Source organism: Dipteris shenzhenensis, chromosome 33, assembly GCF_047967505.1.
Source record: "Dipteris shenzhenensis isolate YYH24624 ecotype China chromosome 33, Dip_SZ_1.0, whole genome shotgun sequence".
NCBI lineage: Eukaryota > Viridiplantae > Streptophyta > Polypodiopsida > Gleicheniales > Dipteridaceae > Dipteris > Dipteris shenzhenensis.
In genome coordinates, this window is record NC_141628.1 from 821,557 (window position 1) to 846,508 (window position 24,952).

Sequence of the window (24,952 nt, forward strand, 5' to 3'; positions counted from 1 at the left end):
TCGATTTTGATGAGATCTTTTCTCCAGTGGTTAAGATGACCACACTCAGGATTGTACTTGCTTTGGTTGCATGTGAGAATTTGGAATTATGCCAAATGGATGTGAAGACAGCCTTTCTTCACGGTGATCTTCATGAGGAGATCTACATGCAGCAGCCAGAAGGATTTGCAGTCAAGGGCAAGGAGTCACTTGTATGCAAGCTTAAAAAGAGACTTTACGGGCTGAAACAGGCACCAAGGGAATGGTATAAGAAATTTGATACCTTCATGAAATCCCAAGGTTTCAGGAGAAGTGATGACGATCACTGCTTATATACCAAAAGGGCTGCAAATGGCAGCTTAATCATTCTCATTTTATATGTGGATGACATGCTTATTGCTAGTAACGCTCGTAAGGAGCTTGATGAACTTAAGAAAAGATTGCATGAGGCCTTTGATATGAAGGACCTTGGTGATGCAAATCACATACTGGGAATGCGGATACGGAGAGACAGGGGACAACGTTTGTTGTATTTGTCTCAGACCGAATATATTGGCAAAGTATTGCACAGGTTTCATATGGAGGGGGGGAAGACCCTTAGTTCTCCATTGCCTCCATATGTGAAACTCAGTGCAATGGACAGCCCACACTCAGATGCTGAGAGGGCTGAAATGGCCAAGATTCCGTATGCTTCAGCTTGTGGCAGTCTCATGTATGCCATGGTTGCTACCAGACTTGATATTGCGTTTGCAGTGGGAGTGGTTAGCAGGTATATGGCAAATCCAGGCAAGAAGCATTGGAATGCAATGAAAGGTATCATGAGATACCTGAAGGGCACACAGGAGTTGTGCATATGCTTTGGCAAGCGAGATGCAAAGGTGCATGGTTATGTGGATTCAGATTTTGCTGGTCATCCAGATAACCGGAAGTCTACTACCGGTTATGTTTATACATTCACTGGAGGTGCAGTGTCATGGATGTCAAGGATGCAGCAGTGCATAGCCTTGTCTACCACGGAAGCTGAATATATTGCAGCCACAAAGGCATGCAAGGAGGCCTTATGGTTATCTCGGCTAGTGGGAGACTTGGGCATTACAGGTGATATTCCATTGTTGCATTGTGACAGTCAGAGTGCTATTCAGTTGGCACACAATCCTGTCTTTCATGCAAAGACAAAGCACATTGATGTGAAGTATCACTTCATCAGGGAGGTAATAGATGATAAGCTGATTCAGCTTGTCAAGATTCACACAGATGATAATCCAGCAGATCTGTTGACAAAAGGGTTGCCTGCAGAGCGGTTTGCACATTGCCGACAGTTGATGGGTATAGGTTGAGCCTCATTTATTTTTACTTGAGGGCATATTGCCTTTAAGTGGGAGGTTGTTGGGGTAAAGGCACTATGGCCACCCAAGTACAGTTAGTACACTTAAGTACTATTAGTACTTTTATTTGTTAAGTACACTAAGTACACCGTACTTAGTGTTGTAACCTTATCCTTTCATATAAAAGGTTGACTGTGTGCTAGGGGAGGTACACACATATGTTTTATCCCCACACTCTTGTGTTTATCCTGGTGGTGTGTGTCGGTGTGCTCCTTCTCTCCCCTACCACACAAATCACAGCTTACAATGCTTTTCACCCTCACAACCTTAGTCCAATACAAAAGCGCATTAAATGACCAGTTTTGGAAGACACCTGCGAAGGTCAACATTCCAACATGCAAGCCCATCTCTACCCCTAGGGAGCCGGGGCTTAAGCTGTCCGTTCACAATGCCAATGAACCTTTTGATGTCTCTATTTACAGCCAAGCTTTGGGATGCGTCATTTACTTATGCAACACACGTCGTGACATTCAATATGCAATGTCCCAGCTGAGCAGGTTGATGCACAACCCAAATACTTCACATTGGCAATCTGTGGACGCATGTATTCCATCATTTGCATGGCACCCAATCTCTTGATTTACTTACATGCTTACATCGATTCAAATTGGGCTGGTGATTTTAATACTCCGCAATCCACTAGTGGTAGCTGTTTCTTTCTTGGACACTTGTGCATTTCTTGGTTAAGCAAGAAACAATCTACGGTTCTTCATCCATCATTGGGGGAGCCCATTCCAACAATCCGAGTACCATTGCAATGGTGCGAAATCCTAAGTTTCATGCTCATATGAAGCACGTTGAAATTCATATCAAGAAGCGGCTACATGCACGGGACATTAGCTGCATCTTTCTGTCCTACAAAGCAAAATGTTGCAGGTCTCTTCACCAAAGCATTACCTCATCCAAAGTTTTAGGCTTTTTGCAAAGCTTTAAACTTATATGCTTTTGGTGATTGAGAGTTTCCCTTGTGCATTGTGACAGTCACTGCTATATTTATATTTCTAACACAATGGCCAATGTTATGTAATAGGGGCTAGGGACACTTTTCCCTTATTAAGATTTTTTACCCCTAACCTCACCTACAGATTGAGTTTATGGGTAAGTTAGCCACCACACATCTTTTGACCCCAAGTAGGGTCCATCCTAGGGTTTTGTCTCTATGACTATCCTAGCTTTATCCTTCATTTGTGTTGTTACAATTTCATTCCAACTTGCTTCAGCTCCGTTCTCTTGCATTCTCTCGCTTCCATTTCCGCAAATGTTATTACACATGCAAGCAATAAAGAGAATCCAAGGTAAACAAATAACAACACTTTCTGCCTATCGATTTATTTTTCCACAAGACAATTACTAACCTTGTTTGCATCATTTTTTGTAGCTAACTTAATTGATGGTATCCAAGAACCTACATCAATCATCAAAACAAACATTGATCTTAATATTCATATAAAGCTTCTCTAGATATAGCTTTTACTCACAAATCAAACTAATAGATACCATCTACAACGCATCTATAACAATGGCAACAATGAAAACATCCAAACATGCAAAGCCAATAGCTGCTGGTACAATATGCAAGTGATGGGATATCTCAAGGTGTATGCCCCAGGCACACCTTGGTTTCTATGTGTGTGTGCTAGAGGCACAGTTAGGTGCCCATAAGCACTGTTAGGTGGTGGTAGAAGCCACATATGATGATTGAGAGAATCTAGGAGTAGATTAAGGAGATGATTGTGGAGCTTAGAGGTCATCAGTGATGTCAGTGATCATGTAAGAGGTGCCTACTTAAGGACCTCACCTTTCTTGATTCCATAAGCAAGAATTCTCAGTTTGTGTTCACTCCATGCTTTCCTTTCAGTTCACCAACATGGTATCAGAGCCCTTTGATCCTCCTAGAGTCCATTTGTGCCACATCATCTTCTTCTTCTCCATCTTCTTCTTCTTCATCTTCACCATTTCTTACCTTTCTTCCCAAATCTTGCTAAAGCTTGTTCTCCCTCGTTTCTCTGCCATTCTCCAAGCCCTTCCTGCTGGAGATACCCCTCGAATGGGCAAACTTCCACCTGCAAGCAATTGAAGAAAGGTCGCCGCTGCTGGTCGCCATTCCACGAAAATTGTCGAAACTGTCTTCTGCGCTTTCTCTGTGTCTACTCCACCTTTTTCTAATTCCTTTCAGGGGAAGCTTCTCTATACCTTGGGCTATCTTGTGTTGAAATCTGAGCAGCAATGGTTGCATATTCAAGGAGAACAGAGCTAAAAACCAAACGATTTTGCTATACCTAGATTTGCTTGGAATACTTTCATTTAGTCACCTCTATGAAGCATGCAAGTGAAAGCATCATTGATTTGTAGTATGGATTTTGGTTGCAAGCCTTTGCTACTCTAAATGCTTGTATTTTGAAGCTCTTCAACTTTTTCTAGCCTTGTAAGAGAGTAGACACTGCCCATTCTGGGTTAGACCCTCTCATGGCTACTATCTTGATTATGGATAAGTTCAATGGTAAGGGCTTTCACACATGGCAGATGAAGGTTAAGTTTGCATTGATGAGGGAAAACCTCTGGGGGCTTGTCAAACCCGCTTCAACTTCTTCTTTAACAGCCTCCAATGCTGGAGAATCCTCAGCTCCGACATGCACGGTAAGAGATCTTGCTAGAGAGAAGAAAGCCTATGGCATCATTGCTCTTGCCTTAGGAGATGACTATATTCATCACATCTCTGATTTGGAATCTCCTTCTGAAGCTTAACAGAAGCTTGATATTATTTTTGGTGCTAGCTCTCACATCTCAAAATTGTCACTTAAGATTGCTTTCTTTGAATTAAAGATGGCTAGTGGCACTCCTTTGGCTGCCCATGTCAATCATATGCGAAGTCTCATGACTCAACTTGCTTCTATCAACTCTCCAATCACTACAGATGATGCAATGGCAGTGTTGCTCAAGAGTATGCCTGAAGATTATGATCATGTTGTTACCACTTTGAAAAATCTTCCTAATCCTAATCTTGAAGGTCTTATTTCTGCTCTTCAAGAAGAAGAAAGGCACATGGAACTCCGGAGAGGCAATGACACAGTCTATGCCATAAAAATTCAGAAGGGCAAGTTTTCACCTTGCAAACATTGTGGGAAGCCTAATCACCTCTCAAAAGACTGCTTCAAGATCAATCCATGCAAACACTGTGGCAAAAACAATCACCATGAAAAGTTTTGTAGAGCCAAAAAGGAAGCAACTACAAAGTTAGAAACTGCCAATCTACTTTCAGTTGATGTGCCTCCACAGGATGAGGCATCCTATGAAGATTATGCTTTTTGAATCATCTCCATATATGCTCCAGATCTCTCTTTTTTATGTTGAGTCAAGGTACTCAACCTGGATAGTCCTCCAAAATGAATGAAATAAACTACTGGTCACCATATGATGTAGGCCATGTGTATGTGTTTTGCTCCATGGTACCTCCTACAAACATTGTGTGCATGTACATGCAGGGGAGATAACCATTGGAAGATCTTTTGTATCCCTTTTGTTTACTTCACACCCTTGGGAACCCCTTGCTAGCATGAGAACCTAGCCATAGATTTATCCTTGACCACCATGAGATGGCATGAGAAACTATGAGACTAGATGTATCCTTGACATAGCCTGAGGCATTCCCTTGAGGGGGGGTATGATGGGATATCTCAAGGTGTATGTTCCAGGCACACCTTGGTTTCTATGTGTGTGTGCTAGAGGCACAGTTAGGTGCCCATAAGCACTGTTAGGTGGTGGTAGAAGCCACATAGGATGATTGAGAGAATCTAGGAGCAGATTGAGGAGATGATTGTGGAGCTCAGAGGTCATCAGTGATGTCAGTGATCATGTAAGAGGTGCCTACTTAAGGACCTCACCTTTCTTCATTCCATAAGCAAGAATTCTCAGTTTGTGTTCACTCCATGCTTTTCTTTCAGTTCACCAACAGCAAGTACTCACTCTTTTTTGAAGGTCAAGGAAATATCCAGCCATTAAGAAGAGTATCATGTTTACCACAAACATTATTCTACAGCCAAGCAACAAAGAGAATACCCTTTTCATTTTATGCATGTCAATTAGTTTTTCCACAAGAGAATTACCAACCTTGTTTACATCTCTTTTTGATCGCTGGCTTAATTGACAGTAAATCTTTAGAGACTTCCATGTATCCAAGAACCTACATCAATGATTAAAACAAACGTTGATCATAATATTCACATAAAGGTTGTCTAGAGATAGCTTTTACTCACGAGTACAACTAATACATACCATCTACAACATGAATCATCTTGCATATAAGTTGCATGTCTAGCAATCACAACATGAGAACATCCAAACATGCAAGCAAATGCATGCCGGTAATCCAATTCAATACGTGAGTACTCAAAGATCAAGTAAATATTCAGCCACAAAGAAGGGTAACACTATAAAACATTTATTGCATATAGGCAACCCGCACATTGTGTGCATCTATGTAAATATCTACATACACACATCTATGCATATGTATATAGATATAAGGGGTTCTTTTGTCGTAATCTCAAAATGACACCTAGAACATGAAGTATTATCTTGCAACATTACTACCAATACAATGTAGCTAAGGGTAGGCAAGTCGAATGTCATGCAGGTTAAGACTCAAAGACTCTTGAAGTCTGTAGAATTCTTTTTCCAAGTACCTTGATTTGGGTTCCATGCAACCATAGTGACAAGTACCTTGATTTGGGGTACCTTGATTTGGGATTCAATCAAGGGGTAGAGGTTCAAACAAGGGGTTGCATGCAACCATAGAGTGAGAGAGAGAGTGTGTGTGTGTGCGCCGTGTGCCTTTGTAAGACTAGAATATATCCAATCGTACAAATATATCCATGCAACCATAATGGCCTAGAACTAGCTAGACTACATACATGAATGCAATTTACATCCAGCTAGTATAGGCCCGCTTCTGTGCTATTGTAACATGCAATGGTAATCTGATCGTGTAATCACAGAAAAATCTTCTTTAAACCTTTAGCGAGGAATTAGCATTGTGCAACATGGAGAGAGAAAGGAGATAAGGGTAGAGAGAGAATGGAGTCAACAACCAATTGGGTCCCTGTACCCACTGAGGGCCCCCTCCCCCAATCAAGGGAGAATTCTCTTTATACTTGGAGACCTGAGAAATACAAATAACACTCTTCGAGAGAGCACGGAAACGCGCTTCTGAAGAGTACAATGTGCAAAAGACCTGAGAGGCAACGCCGACCAATACCGAGACCTTGATGCTGTCCACACTGACAATGTAGGGCACTTCTACAGGCAAGGAAGAGACTTGTGCTGTCCACTGCATAGGGTTATTGCATGAGTGAGAGAGTGAAAGCTAGGAGTAATAGATTCTGAAAGAGAGCTGAGAGATGACTGAATTATAGAGCTGTAAAGTGATCTATGCAAAACTGTAAAGAAAGCTGTAAAGAGCTGCTAAAACAATACCCTAACCTTCAACTGTGGTGCTGCTTTCCGAACAGGCTGAACTGAAGGCCAAGGCTGAGGCTGATCAGAGCCAACTTCGGAGGTGTTTAGGGCTGCACATAAGAGGCTGGAGGGGAGCAGTTTGGAGTGCTGAAGGCTGGGGAGCTGAGAAATGAGGGCCCAAAGGCTCCCTATTTATAGGGCTGAAGGGCTGAGCCAACCTGGCCAAAATAGCCGACTGTTTTGGGGCTGGTTGGCTGGTCCCTTGGCCCCATAAAGGCAGCCCTAGGCCCCATAAAAGGTGGCCTAGGGAGGGGTGCAGGGTAGCCTATAAAGGCAGCCCTTCCCCTGCCATTCCTCTTCACTTGTTCCAGCCCTGAGGGGTGGTCCAAAAGGGCTCCTATCCTAGGCTGGACCTAGGCCTATCTCAAATCCTAAGACGGAAACACTACCCTGAGTCATTACGTATTGTGTCTAAGCAGCTGCTCATTAAAGTCCTTAATCGTGTCAAAACTGTGTCGCCATATGTGGCCTTTGTAAGAGAAAAAAAAGTCAGTAGAGTTGAGCTTAAGTAGTTGGTCGATGTCAGGGTGATGAATATATCGGTTTTTCTCTATATTCTTGTATATTGTACGACTGGTTTTCAAGTTTTCATCATTCTAAACGTGTTTCTGGAAGAATCTCTCTGGCTCATAAAAACTCAAGATCATTGATAGTGTTTTATTGCATGCAATATCAACATATTGAGAGCTCTAAAAACCAACAGTGGTATCAAAGCACGTCGATCAGGATTCTTATGAGTTCTTGTGTGAGGTCGTGGGTCTGTTACGGTTCAGTGGAGAAGCTTGTAGATCGTCGGAACTTTGCATGAGATTGTGTGAGAGTTCAAAGTATTATGATCGGGTTGTGAGAAGTCTACAGGAGACTGTGTAAGGGGCGTTGCATGGGAGTTTGCTTTGGTTCTTCATGTCGAAAAACTCCTTCCATAAAGATTATAAGGAGCTTGTCTTTCCACAAGGTCTAAGGAAACCTAAGAGCAGAGGTGGTCATAGAAAAAGAGTCTCTCTTGACGTTCTCGCCGCGGTTTTGCTTCAAAAATTTGATAAAGTCATACTGAGTACTAGAAGTTTTTTTAAAAGCAGTGAAGATGGATCTCTCGAAGAAGGAGAAGGTAGAAACTCTCTTATGAAGTTTACAGGTCGAAACTTCTCCTCATGGCAATTATCTACTCACCTTTACTTGATGCACAAAGGTCTCCGGGGTCTTGTTGATGGATCTAAGAAGAAACCAGATTCTGACCGAGTTAGCAACATGGATTCAGAAGAATGACAAGGCAATTGGACTGATTGGAAAAACACTTGGAGCAGATTATTTCCATCACGACGACATGAAGAAGTCTGCAACTGAGAATTGGAGGATCCTGGAGACTCTATTTGGACTTCGCATGAAACATTCGAAAACTATTCTGAAACAGGAACTTTTTGATTTAAAGATGAGCAAGTACGAGAATCTGGGAACCTTTCTTAACAGGATGCAATCCCTTCTCATGCAGTTGCATGACCTAGGGTCAGGTGTGGAGGCGGATGACAAAAAGAAGGCTTTACCTTTTGGAGCGAAAACAAAAGGAATACATACTTAGCAAGCAAAGCAACACTTATGTTGTCATCAATGCCCAAGCATAAGCAACTATACTGGGTTTCTAAAGACCCGCGGAGTCTCTTGGGCAAACCCAGTGCTTACTAAAATACATCAAATAAACAAAAGGGAAAGAAAACAAGAAATAAAGAAGAAAGGAAGAAGGTGACTAAGCAAAATAAACAAGCAAGTCAAGAAACAAAATCTTCCAAAAAACTGGAATTAACTCTCTCTCTCTCTCTCTCTCTCTCTCTCTCTCTCTCTCTCTCTCTCGACAGGGAGACACCCTCCTAGGGGATTTCAATGCAAGGACGAGGGACAGGCAAGTGGGCTTACTTGACTTCACATATGAGAGAGATCCCCACATGATGCCAGAGTTAGATGCAGTAGAACTTGGGATTCGGAGACTCTCTGCAGATACTTCACATGTGACAGCATACGGGCGACACTTGCTTGAGTTGGGAGCTGTCCACGACCTCATCATCTACAATGGCCTTCAAAGATGGCCATCATCTAAGGGATTCACATGCTTCCCACATGGAGGCGGGACTAGCACAGTGGACTACCTACTGGGTCCACTGGCTTTTTTCTCATGGACACATGACCTCACCATACCCCCCCACTTGGAGCCAACCACTCATATCTGGCCTTTGATGTTCTTGCTACTACACCAGGCACAGGGAGAGTTCTTACCGCTACCCGTACCCAAATCCACTTTGACCGTGCCCTTGATCCAGTGTATGTGTGTCACTTAGCTAGAGAGCTTCCAGCCTTATTGGAGGTTGATCTAGACCTCGACCACGCCTCAGCTACCCTTGTCATGCTGCCACCAGATCCTTTCCTACGACCTGATCCTCACCGGTACGAGATGGGAAGATGCCTCAAAACCCTTGGTTTGATGATGAGTGCAGAGAGATGCGAGCCCACCTCACATGAGAGCAAGCCTTGGGTTAGTTGACGCCACACGAGGCACACAGGATCTTTTAGCGGCTGACACGCCGCAAGAGATGAGCCTTCCTCACACATAGGATGGATGAGATCATCAGATCGTTTCTCGGAAGAGACCCAACCACTAGGTGTGGATTCCTTGCGGAGGGAAAGCCACCCATCCCCATCACCGACCCGGGCGTGTGGCACACTTATGCATGCTTCTTATATGATGTCCCGAGGCAGACACCGCCAGACATGTCCACTATGCCCAAGCCCACTACTTGTCATCTATTCACTACGCAGAATGTGCGGGCTGCACTTCGCCAGCTCCACAACCGGAAAGCATAGGATCATGAAGGCCTTCGAGCAGAGCACTTCGCACATGGGCAGGAGGTCCTAGCACCGATCCTTGCACATATGTTTAATCTTGCAGTTTGCCACAGCTTCCCACCAGCGTGGAGCACCACTACTATCGTACCGATACACAAAGCAGGAGACCCCATGGACACCAGGAACTATCGTACCCTCATGATTGGCCACACACTAGCCAAGATCTATGGATCGGTACTAGAGAGACAGATCAACAATCATACAGAGGCACGGGGGCAACGAGCACTAGAGCAGGTAGGATTCATGAGGCATCACTCTACTCTAGACCACATTTTTACTTTGAGGGGTATCGTTGAGGAGGCGAGGTCCAGACATCAAAAAGTCTACACATGCTTCGTAGACTTTCGAAAGGCCTTCGACACTATTCCACGATCCCGCATGATCAAAAGACTACAAGAGATGCAGATCCCAGAGATGCTGATTTGGGGTGTGATGAGCTTATATGAGTCAGTCAGAGGCACGGTCCGTGCCCCAGGCGGCCTATCGGATTGGGTCAAGAGCACCATTGGGGTGAAGCAGGGCTGCCCTCTCTCACTGACTCTTTTTGGACTCTACATGGATGAGATCACATCTTTCATAGATTGCCTAGGTGGCGAGGGCTCATTACTAGGGGATCTCCTCATACAGATACTGTTATATGCTAATGATATAGTCCTTATATCCTCTTCAGCAGAGGGACTACAGAGAGATCTGGAGGCTTTAGAGGCGTTTTGCAGAGAGAGAGAGAGAGATCTGACGGTCAACCTTGGGAAAACTACGGTTATGATCTTCAACACCTCACGAGCAGTGACTGACCAACTCACTTTCACCTATCGTGGTGAACCAGTGAAGATAGTGCAGTCATACACATATTTGGGAGCAATCTTCACAGGACCCATCTTCACGATGAAACATGCAGCCCAAGCACGACTCACACGAGGGTGTAGTGCTTTGGCTAGACTAGAGCGGCAGTGTTTCCAAGCGCACTTCCAGGATCCCCCAACAAAGGGCTCGCTTTTCGACAAACTAGTGCGGCTGACTGTCATGTATGCAGCACCTTTCTGGGGGTGCGATCTTCCGAGGACAGATTGAAGGAGCTTCGAGCGGCTCCAAGTGACGATGGGATCCAGGATGATCCGATGTAAGCCCTCAGTTCCACATGAGATAGTACATGCAGAGTTCGCCATGACACCTCTCCAGTTCATGCCATCTTTCAGGCAGTGACTTTCATCCACAGGGTGTGGGACTTACCATTGGAGACTTTCGAAGTTGGCCCTAGAGTCATCCAAACGACTCGCAGAGTGCGGGGCAGACACATGATATGCATGCATATCTACATGGCTTGCCAAGCACGGTATCCAAATGGATAGCCTTCTCCCCTTTCAGTACAGCATGAATGCACCTCCTCAATTGATCCCACGAGATGAGATCAACCGTATTATACGGATAGACCTCCTCCAGCTTCACACATCCCAGACTTGAGGGGAGGACTAGGAACTCCCCACCATTACCCAGTTCTATCGTGACCACTTCCTGAGAGTATCAAAGGAGGGATTCATTATCAGACCCCAGTATCTCGAGGATAGAGGAGTATCTCATGCACTGAGGATTGCCATTGGTCAGATGCGGGTTTCATCCCATCAGCTGAGGATTGAGACAGGGAGAGCAGCGGGTATACCTTGAGAGCAGCAGATCTGCACGCTATGTACGCTAGGGGCGGTTGAGACAAAGGAGCATTTTCTTTGTGTTTGCCCAGCCTACTACGAGATTTGAGGACGCTACCACTGTCTCTACCTAGAGGGGAATGGCTTCGATCCTTTGTCATGACTGATCCATTTCCATGATCAGATCTGTAATCGGACTTTATCTAATGGAGATGCCATGACACAGGGAGGCGCTTCTAGGACAGATCAAAGAGCAGCAGGAGGTGGTCACACCACTACAGGACATAACCCGGCACAACGGCACGTCACAGACTTCTATACATTTGAGTCATCCCCCGGACACAGTGGAGTGGAGGTAGAGGAGCTAGCCGATATGAGAGCAGTCTAGATGAGCAGCTGGCACAAAACTGCCGAGAGAGGGACGCAGAGGCCACATGCGACACAAAGCCCCCAGAGTACACTCTATTGAGGTCCAACCTATCAAAGCTTTCCTCAGAGGAGACCGACAGAGACAAGGGATCACTCCAGACATAGCCTAGAGAGTCCAGAGAGCAAGGAGACTGTGCCTCCCACCACAGCGCGAGACAGCTTGACAAACACAGATACGCGATATTTTCGCAGCCCACCAGAGAGCCATCATTGTACCAGGTTCGGTTTCGTCCCAGTGCCTGGATAGATTGATTGATATGATATGATTATAATTATGATTATGATTATGATTATGATTCTATTAGCATAGGTTAGTACTCAACAAGGGTCCTAGCGTAACCCTCTGCTTCAACCCACTGAGGCTTGTATGAGTTCGCTTTTCTGTGCACTTTGTCCCATAGGCCCGCGAGGTCTCCCGTGGACATTAATACATCTCTCTCTCTCTCTCTCTCTCTTAAAACATAAAAAGCTAAATGGACCCTTTACACTTATGTATCGTTTCCTACAAAGAGGCAAAATTACAATCCTAACTTAGGAAGAAGAAGCATACTCAATCAAACTCTGTTTTGAAACTAAAAGAAAAACGGGCTATTCAGCCCGCTTTTTGTTTTCAGCTTATGTTCTATCATTCTAAACATACCTAAGGCCGATACACCATAAATAAAAGACTTCATATCTAAGATTGTGCGTACTTTTTTCATTATTTTCCTTGAATTATACCTCTTGTGTAATAGTAAAGTGATCAAATTACTACAGAGTGATAAAAGACTCCTTAGTTGTACAAAGGTAGGAAAATCTATGGAATTGGGAAGAAATGACTCCATAATTTGCCAAATCAGAAATGTTTTGAGTCAATGGGAGGCATTTTTATAATGTGTAAACCACTATATTCAAGTTATTCACGTTTATTGTACATATCAACCTCTAATCCTATGGTAGATTGAGAAAGTCTAAGATCTAAGAAAACACAAGAACCCCCTCTTGAAGTGCAGTTCAGTTCACAAGAGTCACGAGGATAGATTCCTTCTCCAAAAGCCCAAGCGTCTTTGTACATAAAGTCTTGAATGTCATAAACATCTGGTACAAATAAATCATCTATAAAACGCCTAACTTGGCTGAGCTTATGTAAAATGATAGAACACGTGTTGATAGAAATAAGATGTTGCATGAACTCAAATTCATAAGTGAAAAGATAAAAGTTTGCTAAAAAGACGGCACAATTAGTGGCCATGGGTATTCCTATAATTTGTTGAAACAAAAAATCACCTATTGTGATGTTAAAATTATCTAAAAGAAAATCTATCCAAGAGCAAACATCTTCAACACTTACTACCTTTGTGTACCTTTTCTTTTTAGAACCGATGTCATGATCTTTATTATTTAGCCACAAAAAGTCAAAGCGTAAGGCTGTTTTCTCAACTTTTAGCACTTTGCATCTTTCTTTGTCAAATCTCAGCTTGAAAACTTTAGCCACTCGCTTTTTGATTCTAAACTTCAAGTCTTCAACTCGATCTTTGTGTAATGGTAAAATTATTGGTTTGAAGGAGAATGGGAGACTCTTTTTCCTAAATGCTTCGAGAGGAAATAAAAAATTTTACAACAGATATCACTCCTACAGAGTCATTTAAAATCCAGCTTGAGTGCGAGGGAACATCCGCCTCCTTTAATAAGTTCCTCCAAAGTTCATGGACACTAGGCAACATGGCTTTAAAGCACTAGCTTAGCCATTTAGACTTCTTCTAGTTTCAAAGCAACTTTCTTCAAAATCTTCCCTCTCCATTTTGATAAGATGTTTTGAACTCCTAAACATTCTTCTAATTGCAAAGCAAAATTTGAGATTCCCTTATCGATAGCTTTAAAAAGGCAAAACTCTTTAAAAGAGTACAATCGAAATTTCGTGCCTTTCATGAAAAGGTCTCTTAAGTTACTAGAAAGAAATATTGCGGTATCAACTGTCCTAAATCAACATCAATAAAGCTTTGGAATCTATTACTTTTACAACAACAAGGTTCTCTAAGGATGGAAGATTTTGAATGCTCTGAAAGCCTTTTACCTATCTCTCCATAGTTGAAAGCCTTTCGTCCTAAAGTTTTTACATACTTCCAAGCTACTACTGGATGCTTCCAAATTCTTCTCACAATATGAGGGAGAGAATCCATTACTTCAGGAGACTTCAAAATTGAGTTTAAGCCTACCTTGTGTCAAGAGAGTGAGAAGTAAAAATACAAATCAAGAGTTCCTTATTTAGATAGACTTCTTTGCTTTGAAAGGAAGCTTTTACTTTTAAGAAGCAATCCAACGAAGTTTTAAGTTGGATATAATGGAGCTTATTTAGATTCAAATCCTCAAAAAAGAAGTTTTACAAGGTGTAATGAAGTTTAAAAAGAACTTTGACATTATATTTTTAAAAACTTTTATTGAAAAAAGACCCAGAGACATTAATCTATCTAGGTAAAGGAGTCTTCTTTTATAGTCTCGAGAAGTAAAAACTCTTGGAGCTGAGGAAGTTAAAGAAACTAAAGGAGGAGGAAGTGAGGGAGGCAACTCACGAACATGTGAGATTGCAGGAGAGCTAGGACAACCCTGTAACATAACTTTAGGTTCCCATACGAGGTTAGGTGTATGACTATGTTGGTAAAGAGGAATGTTAAAGGGCTTGATATGAGTTCTCCACATCAAAGGGTTCTTTTTAGAGGCTCTTTTAATCTTACGATGAGTTGATTTTCCTTCCAAATTAAAACCTCTTGGGAAGAAAGTGTGTAAAGTTCTCATCCAAAACAATTCACAAGGACGAGCAGCCTTGTAAAAACCCTTGGCACTATTAAAATGGCCCTCTATATGCTCAATGGGAAAGCAACAAAAAGATTCGAAACCAAACTTTGCCATTGCCGCATATAAGCGTTTTGAATTCTCAATTAAGGAATTCTTCCTATGAACTTTTCTAGCTTCCCTAACATGTTATTGAAAACGAATAAAAGCTGTCCTATAGGTTTGTCCTACATAAAGCATATTACTACTATGTATGTTATAGACAACATAAATTACTTGTGTGGCATGAATAGGACTAATAGAAACATAAGTCTTGAGATGCTTGTTTCTAAGACGTCTTAGTTTATTAAGAATTCTTATGTTATTATTAGTATAATGATTGCTAACTAATAAAGCCTTAAAGTTAGACCATATAATGTTACCTTCCCCAAAATCATGAAGATTATTCGTGTTTGACCTAGCTAAATAGTTAAACCTTTCTCTAGATATGTTTCTTCTAACTTTTTGTTTTGATTTACCAAGCTAAACCCAACTAAATCACCTACCAAAGAGAACCTGGAAGGAAAAACACTTAAGGCACGTAAGGCAAGGGGTGGACCGGGGTAAGAAAAAGGGTATGGAGTCGGCGATTGGACGTACGACGTGATCACAGGCTGTAGAGATCGATGACTTAGGAGCACGGGCTGATCACGAAAGGTCATGACTCGTACGGCTGAAGCGCTTGGGCATTAAATGCGAGTTGGTTGCAGGCCGACTGTGTACAATATTTCACGTGCTGCATACAGACTGGGTACAGAAGACTTTGCTGCTATGTACAGGTCACGTACGGGCTGTGTACAGACTACTTGCGATAGTTGTACAACTGGAGCAACGCTTGTGTATGGAGAACTGTACAAGGTGCTTTAGTACGGACAATTGTGCAGACCGTTGGGCTACATCAGGTACACATGACGCTCTGTTTGCTGCAGCTGGGGACAGTACATGTCGATGGCTTGGTGCTCTGGGAGCTCGAGTCAACAAAGGGCTGTGAAGTAGATGGCCTTCCTATTTGCCGCCCAAGTTTCTAAGGATAGTAGCATGCTTTATCTTTGTTCAAAGCAGGTAAATGGCTAAGTGGACACTTAGGTCAGCTGTGGAGGATTGTGTGACCACGCATTGGTTGCTAGCAACAATCCTAGGCTGACTATAAGCCTTTTTGAAACTGAAATGGATGCTCTTTTGCTATGCTTGATGGAGGACACTTTCAGTAGAGAATATGCTTTGGTTTCCCCAGGAGGTAGTGTACATACAGGAGATGGTTGCTAGGCAGATGGCAAATGTTTGGTACAGCCTTGTGACTGAATAGACAGAGGTACAAGGCTGAATAGACAGAGGTCACAAATCCATGCTTAAGATGGGAAGTATCCCTGGAGCCCAGAGAGAGACAGTACAGGTGTGACTGCCATAGTGTTTGCTATGTTGGGATGCATGTTCTCCTATGTGAAACAGACTAATGTTTCAGGATGTGTGCTGGCCATAGGGTGAGAGACTATAGGCAGTGCCAGTCCTGGACAGTGGAGAAAGCTTCCATACGCTTTCTTTTTCTACTTGGAGCAGATGTTGATTGGGCACTAGTGACAGCTATGGGAGCTGTGTGGCCAAGTGTGGATACTAGTAACACTCAGGCTGTGTACAAGCTTCCCAGATTAGGGATGGAGACCTAGTGAACAGCAGAGGCTAATGGGATGTGGAATGCCCCAGATGCAACAAAGAATGTATCCATTGTGTAGCCTAGAATTCAGGGCCTCTCACTTAATTAAAGAAATACCGAAAGGGGCGCCAAGGATTTGGGACAATCTATGTCTTTATCTTGGTGTAGGGGCACTCTAGCTCCCATTCTCTGTTTAAATTATTTGCTGAATATTTTAATGTGAAAGCATTGGTTGGTTAGTTGTCTAATACTGCCCTCTTGTTGGCCTTGAGGCCGGTTTCAGTAAGGATCTGTATGGGAGTATACAGCAGGCTGTACGGGTCTGTGGTGTGGGATCCAAAGGCTGGAAAGGCTCCAAACAAAGGCAGATCAGCAGGGTTTGGAGGCACCTATGATTACACCTTTTTGTAGAGGCATGATGGCCAGCAAAAGGTCCTGAAAGCCTTTTGGGTTTGGAGGCACCTATGATTGCTTCAACAAGACCGAGGAAGGTGGCAAGGACCAGCAGACAAAGAGCTCTCAAGAGGCTGCACACCTAGACTAACGTTCAGGGCAGCAAGGAGTAGGGATCAAGGCACGGTGACTAAAGTCTACAAAAGCTCAACAAGGAGCACGCAAGCTTAGGGATCTAGAAGTTAGAAGTGCCATGAAGGTGTTGGATTAGGGTTGGTCACCTCCCCATCTGTGAGACCCCAAATGAGGAGTACATCAGGGGGGTGGACCATAGAATACGATTTAGCATGGGGCTGCCACATGGGCAGCACATGGGCTGCGATGTGGGCAGCAGAGAAAGAGAGGAGATACTTGGCAGATCAGGTCCACCATGGTGGGCAGAATTGGTGCAGGAGTGCCACAAGGCTGTCCATGGATGTAGAGGACAAGAATGTGCAGGGAAACCTCAGTATGGACTGGCTGGAAGCGTTTCCAGGACCGGCAACAGGGCTGAACAGAAATGCACAGGTCAGCAAGCTTTGGAAGACCCTAAGGGCATGAAAAACACACTGGAAAATGAGCAGGCCTGCTTGGGCCAGTGCCAGCCTGCCACCTAGCCAGGCAGGGCCAGTAAGAACAAAGAAATGAGCCCTGAGGGGCTACTTATAGCCTCCCCAATCCTAGGGGTAGAATGAGTCGGCAAGGAAGAGGCTGCTGGGTCGGTCCATTTGGCATGGTCTCCGAATACTTGGGCCCCCATTCATCATCACTTGGAGCAGCCCTCAGGACAGCAGACAGGAGCAGTAAAGGGGAAGCCTTGGGCCTACATTCAGGAGGACCAAGAAGAAGCTGCAGACTGAGCTAGAGTGGCAGCCCACCTAGGCTGGTATCCAGACAGTAAGGTGGAAGAGATCCTTTGGACAGAGAGTCGACATATGCTCAGTGGAGCACGCCGGCTCAGAGATCTACATGTGCCACGCATATAGTAGGACATTTTTGGTATTGTATTGTCCAGTTTTGGATTTTCCATGATACTTAGGACATGGACTTGTTGTATGTAAAGCATGCTAGGATTAGCTTTTCCTTTCAGTTTTTGTTTTCCATGATACTCAAGAAGACATGGACTTGTTGTATATAGATTTGTCTCATGGGCCAATTTGGCCTTCCGTAGATGATCCTCAAGATGGACTTGTTGTACATAGATTTGTCTCATAGGCCAATTTGGCCTTCCATAGATCCTCTAGCTCGCTCTCTCTCTCTCTCGATACGAGAGCTCCTCACGTCCCATCAGAGAGCCACCAAGTACCTGGATATATGGAGCATGGGCGTGTACTAGAAGCGTTAGCTCTGAGCACCTGATACTATTTTGCTGCTCTCCTATTTTGCTCACTAGTTTAGCACTTTAGCTTTCAGCAAGGGCCTTCGTGAGCCCTTTGCTTCAGCCCATAGCGGCTTGTATGAGTTACTTTTGGTTTTGTACTTTGTCTCATAGGCCCGCAAGGCCTCCTGCAGATGTTAATACATATACCTAGATGAGTCCAAGAATATGCCCAAACTCATCCTCTAAAAACACAACATAGAGCAGTTTCAATCTCATGATAGTCACTCATAAGGTTGAAAACCATAAGCTCCATCACGCATAGCAGACGTTAATACATCTTTCTTTCTTTCTTTCTTTTCTTTCTCTCTCCCTCCCTCCCTCCCTCTATCTATCTGTTGGAAAGGTCACCTCCCCATCTGTAAGCCCCCCAAATGAGGAGAGCGTGGGGGAGGGAGACCTAGGATCTGGGAAAGATCTGGAGCATTCATGGTTGGCGGGGTATCCCGAGGTACAGAAGCCTACATGGAGAGCTATTGAGCGAGGTTTGTGGACAGGCACATGGCCTGCAACATGCTCTGGATATGGCGCAATGAAAGCAGGTGCGCAGCAGCAGGGTCGGCCTGTGTAGATAGGCTGACTGGACTGGGTATAGCCAGCCAGACAGGCCTGGTTATGGACTGGCCAGTGGAATACCCCCTGGCCCTGGCTAGCAGGCTGGTCGGCTGGCCAATCAAAGTCGGCCAGCACACAGCCCCAAAAGGGCAGCCCACAGCCCCATAAATGGGGCGCTGTGGGTTCGGTTGATGGACAGACAAAGTCGGCCAGGAAGCCCCTTCAAGTCGGTCAGTTTTGAGCCCCTTTGGGGCCTATAAAAGGAGCCCTTTGGCAGGGCATTCAATATCCAGCAGCCAGCAGTTCCAGGGCAGAAAGGAGCAGCAGGGAGCCTACTCTCTGGGCCTATCTACAGGAGGTGAGAGAGTGCAACAAGTGCTGCAGACTTAGCCAGGAAGAGGCTGGACCTTGGCTGTCTTTTAGGGCAGCAAGGTGCTGAGATCATCATCTTTTGGAGCAGCCATTCACAAGCAGGTTGGAGCAGTGGAACAGTTATCTTGGAGCCTACATTCAGGAGGACCAAGGGGACCTGTGTGCTGCAGACAAGGGGCTGCCCACCTAGGCTGATTCACAGGCAGTAAGGTGGAGAAGAACCGGAAAGTCTACAGACGTTCGAGGTGGAGCATGCGGGATCGAGTCTAGAGATAGCCAGCAGATTGGAGAAGGACTTTGTGGTTAGATCAGAGGACCACACCATTGGTGGGACTCTGGATCTATCTATTTTGTATTGTGTCCATAGTTTTGGACGGAAATATATATTTTGGTGGTTTCTCTATCTGGCTGGTTCATTGTCTATTGATGAGTCTGCACACCTATTTTATGCACATTAAGTAAAGAAGTTTGTGATTCCATACCCCACACCACACTGTGTGAGCTCCTGGGCATTACTATAAGTCTTCCTCTGTGCGTACCCTCTGTTGGGTTAATTTCTAACACTATCTACCTACCGGGACCAATTCCTAAGAGCATAAGAGGATGGACGATTCACACCCAAGTATTCGAAGGACAGATAGGTCACCCATGCGCTGAGGATTGCCATAGGATAGAGGCGGGCCTCGTCTCACCAGCTGAGTATCGAGGCAGAGAGGGTCGCACGCACACCTAGAGAGCAGCAGATTTGCAGGCTAAGCGCACTGGCAACAGTGGAGCCAAAGGAGCACTTCCAATGCATTTGCCCAACTTACTATGAGATCCGGGGACAATATCATTGCTTCTTTCAGGAGGGACATTGGTTCGGGCCACTCTCCCGTTTGATCCATTTCCATGACCAGGAGTGTGTTGGCCTCTTTCTGATGGAGATGCAACGATACACGGAGACCCTACTACACGATCAAACGGCAGGAGGTGACAGTATCACATAACACTGAACGAGCACAGAGACGTCACTTATTTCTATGCCTTCGAGTCAGCCCCGGGACACATCGCAGTAGAGGACGAGGAGATAGCCAACATGAGGGCAAAGGCAATATGGATCAGCAAGAAGAGTGACGCTAAGCAATGGAGCGGGCGCCACAAAGTATGACCAAAGCACGCACAATAAAGGTCCAGCTCATCGCTGCTCTACCGAAAGGAGACGAGGTGTCACGCTTGATGTGGCTCATCATATATAGAGATCCCGGAGACCGTGGCTAGAGACAGCTCGACAACTGCAGAGACACGACATCTTGCATCCCATCGGAGGGATGCCACGACTCTTGGATATGTCCTCAAAGCTTTCGCAGTACCTACTGGAGTCTCTTGAGAGCTTCCGAGTGTGTGTTTTTTAGTTTTGAGTTTTTGAGATCATTAGCTGAGCTTGCACTCAGCAAGGGCCTTTGCGAGCCCTTTGCTCCAACCCATGGTGGCTTGAATGAGTTATTCTGCTGATTGTACTTTGTCTCATAGGCCCGTGAGGCCTCTCGAAGACGTTAAATACTCTCTCCCTCCCTCCCTCCCTCCCTCCCTTCCTCTCTCTCTCTCTCTCTCTCTCTCTCTCTCTCTCTCTCTCCAAACTAACCCTAGCCTCGAGGTTGGGCTAAACTCCCAACCCAACCCAGGGGTTAGGTTAAGCTAGGGGGTTCAACAGACAGCCAATTATGGACTGGCCTACCTTCTCCTCCAAGTCCCCCTCAACTCCTTCAACCTCCATTAGGACTCGGTACTCTACAATTGCAGCAATGACACCCTCTCCATATGCACAGAATTACCAACAAGAAGGCTCAAAACGACCCATCCTTGGGCAACAGGATCAGATTTTTTATCTACAGCAGACAGAGAGAGCTACGATTGGAATTGGCAGAAGTAAAGGCTCGACATCACATTCTAGAAGGGCCTAGTAAGTAGGCAGCAATTGATGAGGCTGTAAAATCTTGTAAGGATTCCCCCCCTACACCGTAGCTAGTCTCTACAGTCAAAGATCTTGTTCACATTGAAGCACAAACTGCTAAGAAGGAAGTGATTGTGGAAGTGGAGACACAAAAGCAAGTAAGTCTAATATTCAAGCAAAGATTAAAGAACACGAAGCTAGATGTGATAATGCTCTGAAGATTAGAATAGGGGGACTCCCAGAATATTGGTACAAAGAGGAGGACACATATAGTGAAATATTGACAAAGATCAAAGCAAGCTTGCCTAACATTCAATGGGTGGATGATGATGAGCAAGATGATGACGACTCCACGCCAGCTTCTATTATGCACTATAAAGGTCATGCAATCCTTACATTGAAGTCAAAAGATATGCGGATCAAGCTTCTTCAACAATCTTACAAGTTGAAGGGTACCAAAGTATGGATAGCAGAGGAGCTTACACAAGCTCAACTCAAGAATAAAGCAAATGAATTAGCTAAAGTCAGGGCTGCTAGAAAGGATGGAAAATGGGCAGGTTACCGTGAAGGCGTAGCACTAATCAGAGAGGTCAAATCAAAACCAAAAGACTCTCAGTCTTAAATTGATGTATGGCTGTTTACTCTTTCAGACTATATGTAGGTACTCTAAATAATGTGGGTTGCTTTTGCACTCCTTGGGGGCTGCCGTGTGCCCTCCCTAAAGCAGATGTACTAGAGGGTTTCTTGTGTCCCATAGACCTTTTGGTCTCCAGTGGATGTTGATAGACTCTCTCTCTCTCTCTCTCTCTCTCTCTCTCTCGTTGCTTTTGCACTCCTTGGGGGCTGCCATGTGCCCTCCCTAAAGCAGATGTACTAGAGGGTTTCTTCTGTCCCATAGACCTTTTGGTCTCCAGTGGACGTTAATAGACTCTCTCTCTCTCTCTCTCTCTCTCTCTCTCTTCCCCCCCTACAACAAAGTGGAGGAGATTTGAGCCGCTGCAAGTGACTATGGGGTTTAGGATGATTCAGCGTGAGCCCTCAACTTCTCATCAGATAGTATAGGCGGAGTTCGCCATGACACCTCTCCAAGTTGATGCCATTTTTCAAATAATGACATTCCTCCACAACCCTATCCCACCCCAGTAGAGATTATCGAGGTTGATACTAGAATCATCAAGGTGACTAGCAAGAGTGGGGTTGATACTGTATGGTATGCACGCATCTCCACATGGTTTGCCAGTCACGGTATCCAAATGAAACGGCTTCCCCCCTTTCAATACAGCAAGGATGCACCGCCAGAGTCGATCCCACAAGATGAAATTAACTATATCATAAAGTTAGATCTCCTCCAGCTCCATACATCTCTGACTTTTTTAAGGGGGGACCAGAAGTTCCCCACCAAGATCCAGTTCTATCGCGAACAATTTTTAAGAGTATCGAAGGACGGAGGAGTCTCACATGCACTGACGATTGCCATTGGACAGATGTGGGTCTCGTCCCATCAACTAAGGATTGAGCTACAGGGATACCTCGAGAGAGTGGCGGATCTGCAACTTATGCACGTTGGGCGAGCTCGAGACAAAGGAGTATTTTCTATGCACCTACCTAGCCTACTATGAGATCCAGGGATGATACCACTACCTCTTCCAAGAGGGAAACGGCTTTGGTCCACTCTCATGACTGATCCACTTCCATGACCAGGTCTGCATTGGGCTCTATTTGATTGAGATGCGACGACATAGAGATACTATTGCGAGATAGATCTGAGAGCAGTAGAGGAGACAGTGCCACAAGTTATTGAGGCAGACCGAGCACAGAGGCATGTTGCAAAGTATAGCATTTGAGTAAGCTCAAGGACACAATGAGGTGGAGGAGGAGGAGCTAGCTGATATGAGGTCAGTATGGATCAAAAGATAGAACCAACACAATATTGTCAAGCAAGGGGCGCAAAGACCACACACGACAAGGAGAGTGGCCAGAGCACACATGATTGAGGTCAGGCCTATCTCAGCTCTCCTCTGAGGGAACCGCCAGAGACAAGGCATCACTCTCGACATAGCTCATCGGATTGAGATATCGAGGAGACCACGTCCCCGCCACAACGCGAGACAGGTCAACAGACGCAGATCTGGGATGTCCTAGCAGCCCACCAAGGAGCCACTACGGTCCCGGGTTTCAGTCTCAGCTTTCAGTTTGTGTTTGAGTTTTGTTTGAGCTCTTGAGCTCTTTAGCTTAGTATAGCACTCAGCAAGGCCCCTAGCGCACCCTTTGCTTCAGCCCCTCAAGGCTTGTATGAGTTATTTTCGCTTGATGTACTTAGTCCCATAGGCCCGCGAGGCCTCTCTCTCTCTCTCTCTCTCTCTCTCTCTCTCTCTCTCTCTCTCTCTCTATATATATATATATATATATACCTTTGTAAGACTAGAATAAGTCCAATCATACAAATTTAGATTTTTTGTTGTTCTAAAGACCAAAAATCTACACAGAAGATAAAAGGGAAATTGAAAGAGAAGAAAAAAGAGAGAAACAAAAACCTCTATGAAAAACAAAAGGAAGACATACTTAGCAAGCAAAGCAACACGTATGTAGTCATCAGTGCCCAAGCATAAGCAGCTTTACTGGGTTTCTAAAGACCCGCGGAGTCTCTAAATGTATGTGTATGTACATACATACGGTAGATGTGATGTACAAAAGTACTTTGTATGTATGCATGTTCAGCTATGTATGTGAGCATGTATAGATGCACATATTACGTATGTATACATAAAGATGCATGTTTATGTACAGATGCATGTGAGTGTGTGTACGCAAGTGCTTGCACATGTATACATGTGAATGTACCCAAGTGCATGCAAGCCTGTATGCATTATACAATGTGTGCATCTTTACATACATTTTTTTTAATATACATACATGTGTGATGTATCCACTAATCTGTACCACACAAAAACAAAAAACACATATACCTAGATGAATCCAGGAGCATTCCCAAACTCATCCTCTAAAAACACAACATAGTACAGTTTCAATCTCACAATAGTCATTCATAAGACTGAAAACCATAAACTCCATCACGCATAGCAAGAACTAGCTACTAGACGTCATTAGCGCCCAACAATGGGTGTAGACCATAGTATAAACATATGCTCCCACACATACAAATCCACACACCCACACATACTTGAGCATCCATTTATACAAAGTCTTCGTACTGAGTTTCTGTCGGCACTCCGGAGATGAAGGGCAGACTCAGCCATGACAAAGGCTAGCACTAAAGGAACATGCATATTTACATGTATGTATGTATGTATATATGTATGTATAAACACATACCTATACATGCACAAATACCTACATGGCCACACACAGATCCATAAACCTAGATAAATAGTGTAGATATACACATATAAGCACACAACTGTATACAAACACGTGTGTGCATGTGTACGCGTGGGCATGTAAGCGTATATGTGTACGTATGTTGTGTACATAAATGTACGTGAACAAATATTTATGTAAATGTATACCTTTGATAGACTAGAATATATCCAATCATACAAATTTAGAATTTTTTATTGTTCTAAAGTCCAAAGAACTACACAAAAAATAAAAGAGAGTAGGAAAGAGAGGTTTTTTTTTTTTTGAAAAACAAAAAGACGCCATACTTAGCAAGCAAAGCAACACTTTTGTCGTCATCAGTGCCCAAGCATAAGCAGCTATACTAGCTTTTTGAAGACCCACGGAGTCTCTTGGGCATACTAAAATACATCAAATAAACAAAAGAGAAAGAAAACAAGAAATAAAGAAAAAAGGAAGAGGGTAACTAAGCAAGAATAAACAAGCATATCAAGAAACAAAATCAACCAAAAAACGAGAACAAAATCTCTCTCTCTCTCTCTCTCTCATGTAGGAATGGAAGAAAGAATTTACAGAAAGAATGAATTATTTAAACATAAAAAACTAAATGAACCCCTTCCTACA

The 24,952-nt window shown here is 44.1% G+C and overlaps 1 long non-coding RNA gene across 1 annotated transcript in view; it reads right to left on the minus strand.

Moving 5' to 3' along the window:
• LOC147879512 (uncharacterized) overlaps positions 1-24,952 on the minus strand; it is a 46,692-nt gene that overhangs the window by 18,230 nt on the left and 3,510 nt on the right. Inside the window, exons 2-3 of the long non-coding RNA XR_015540631.1 lie at positions 5,472-5,544; positions 2,720-2,769 (exon numbers count right to left, since the gene is read on the minus strand). This is a non-coding gene — a long non-coding RNA (uncharacterized LOC147879512). The remainder of the gene's footprint in view (positions 1-2,719; positions 2,770-5,471; positions 5,545-24,952) is intronic.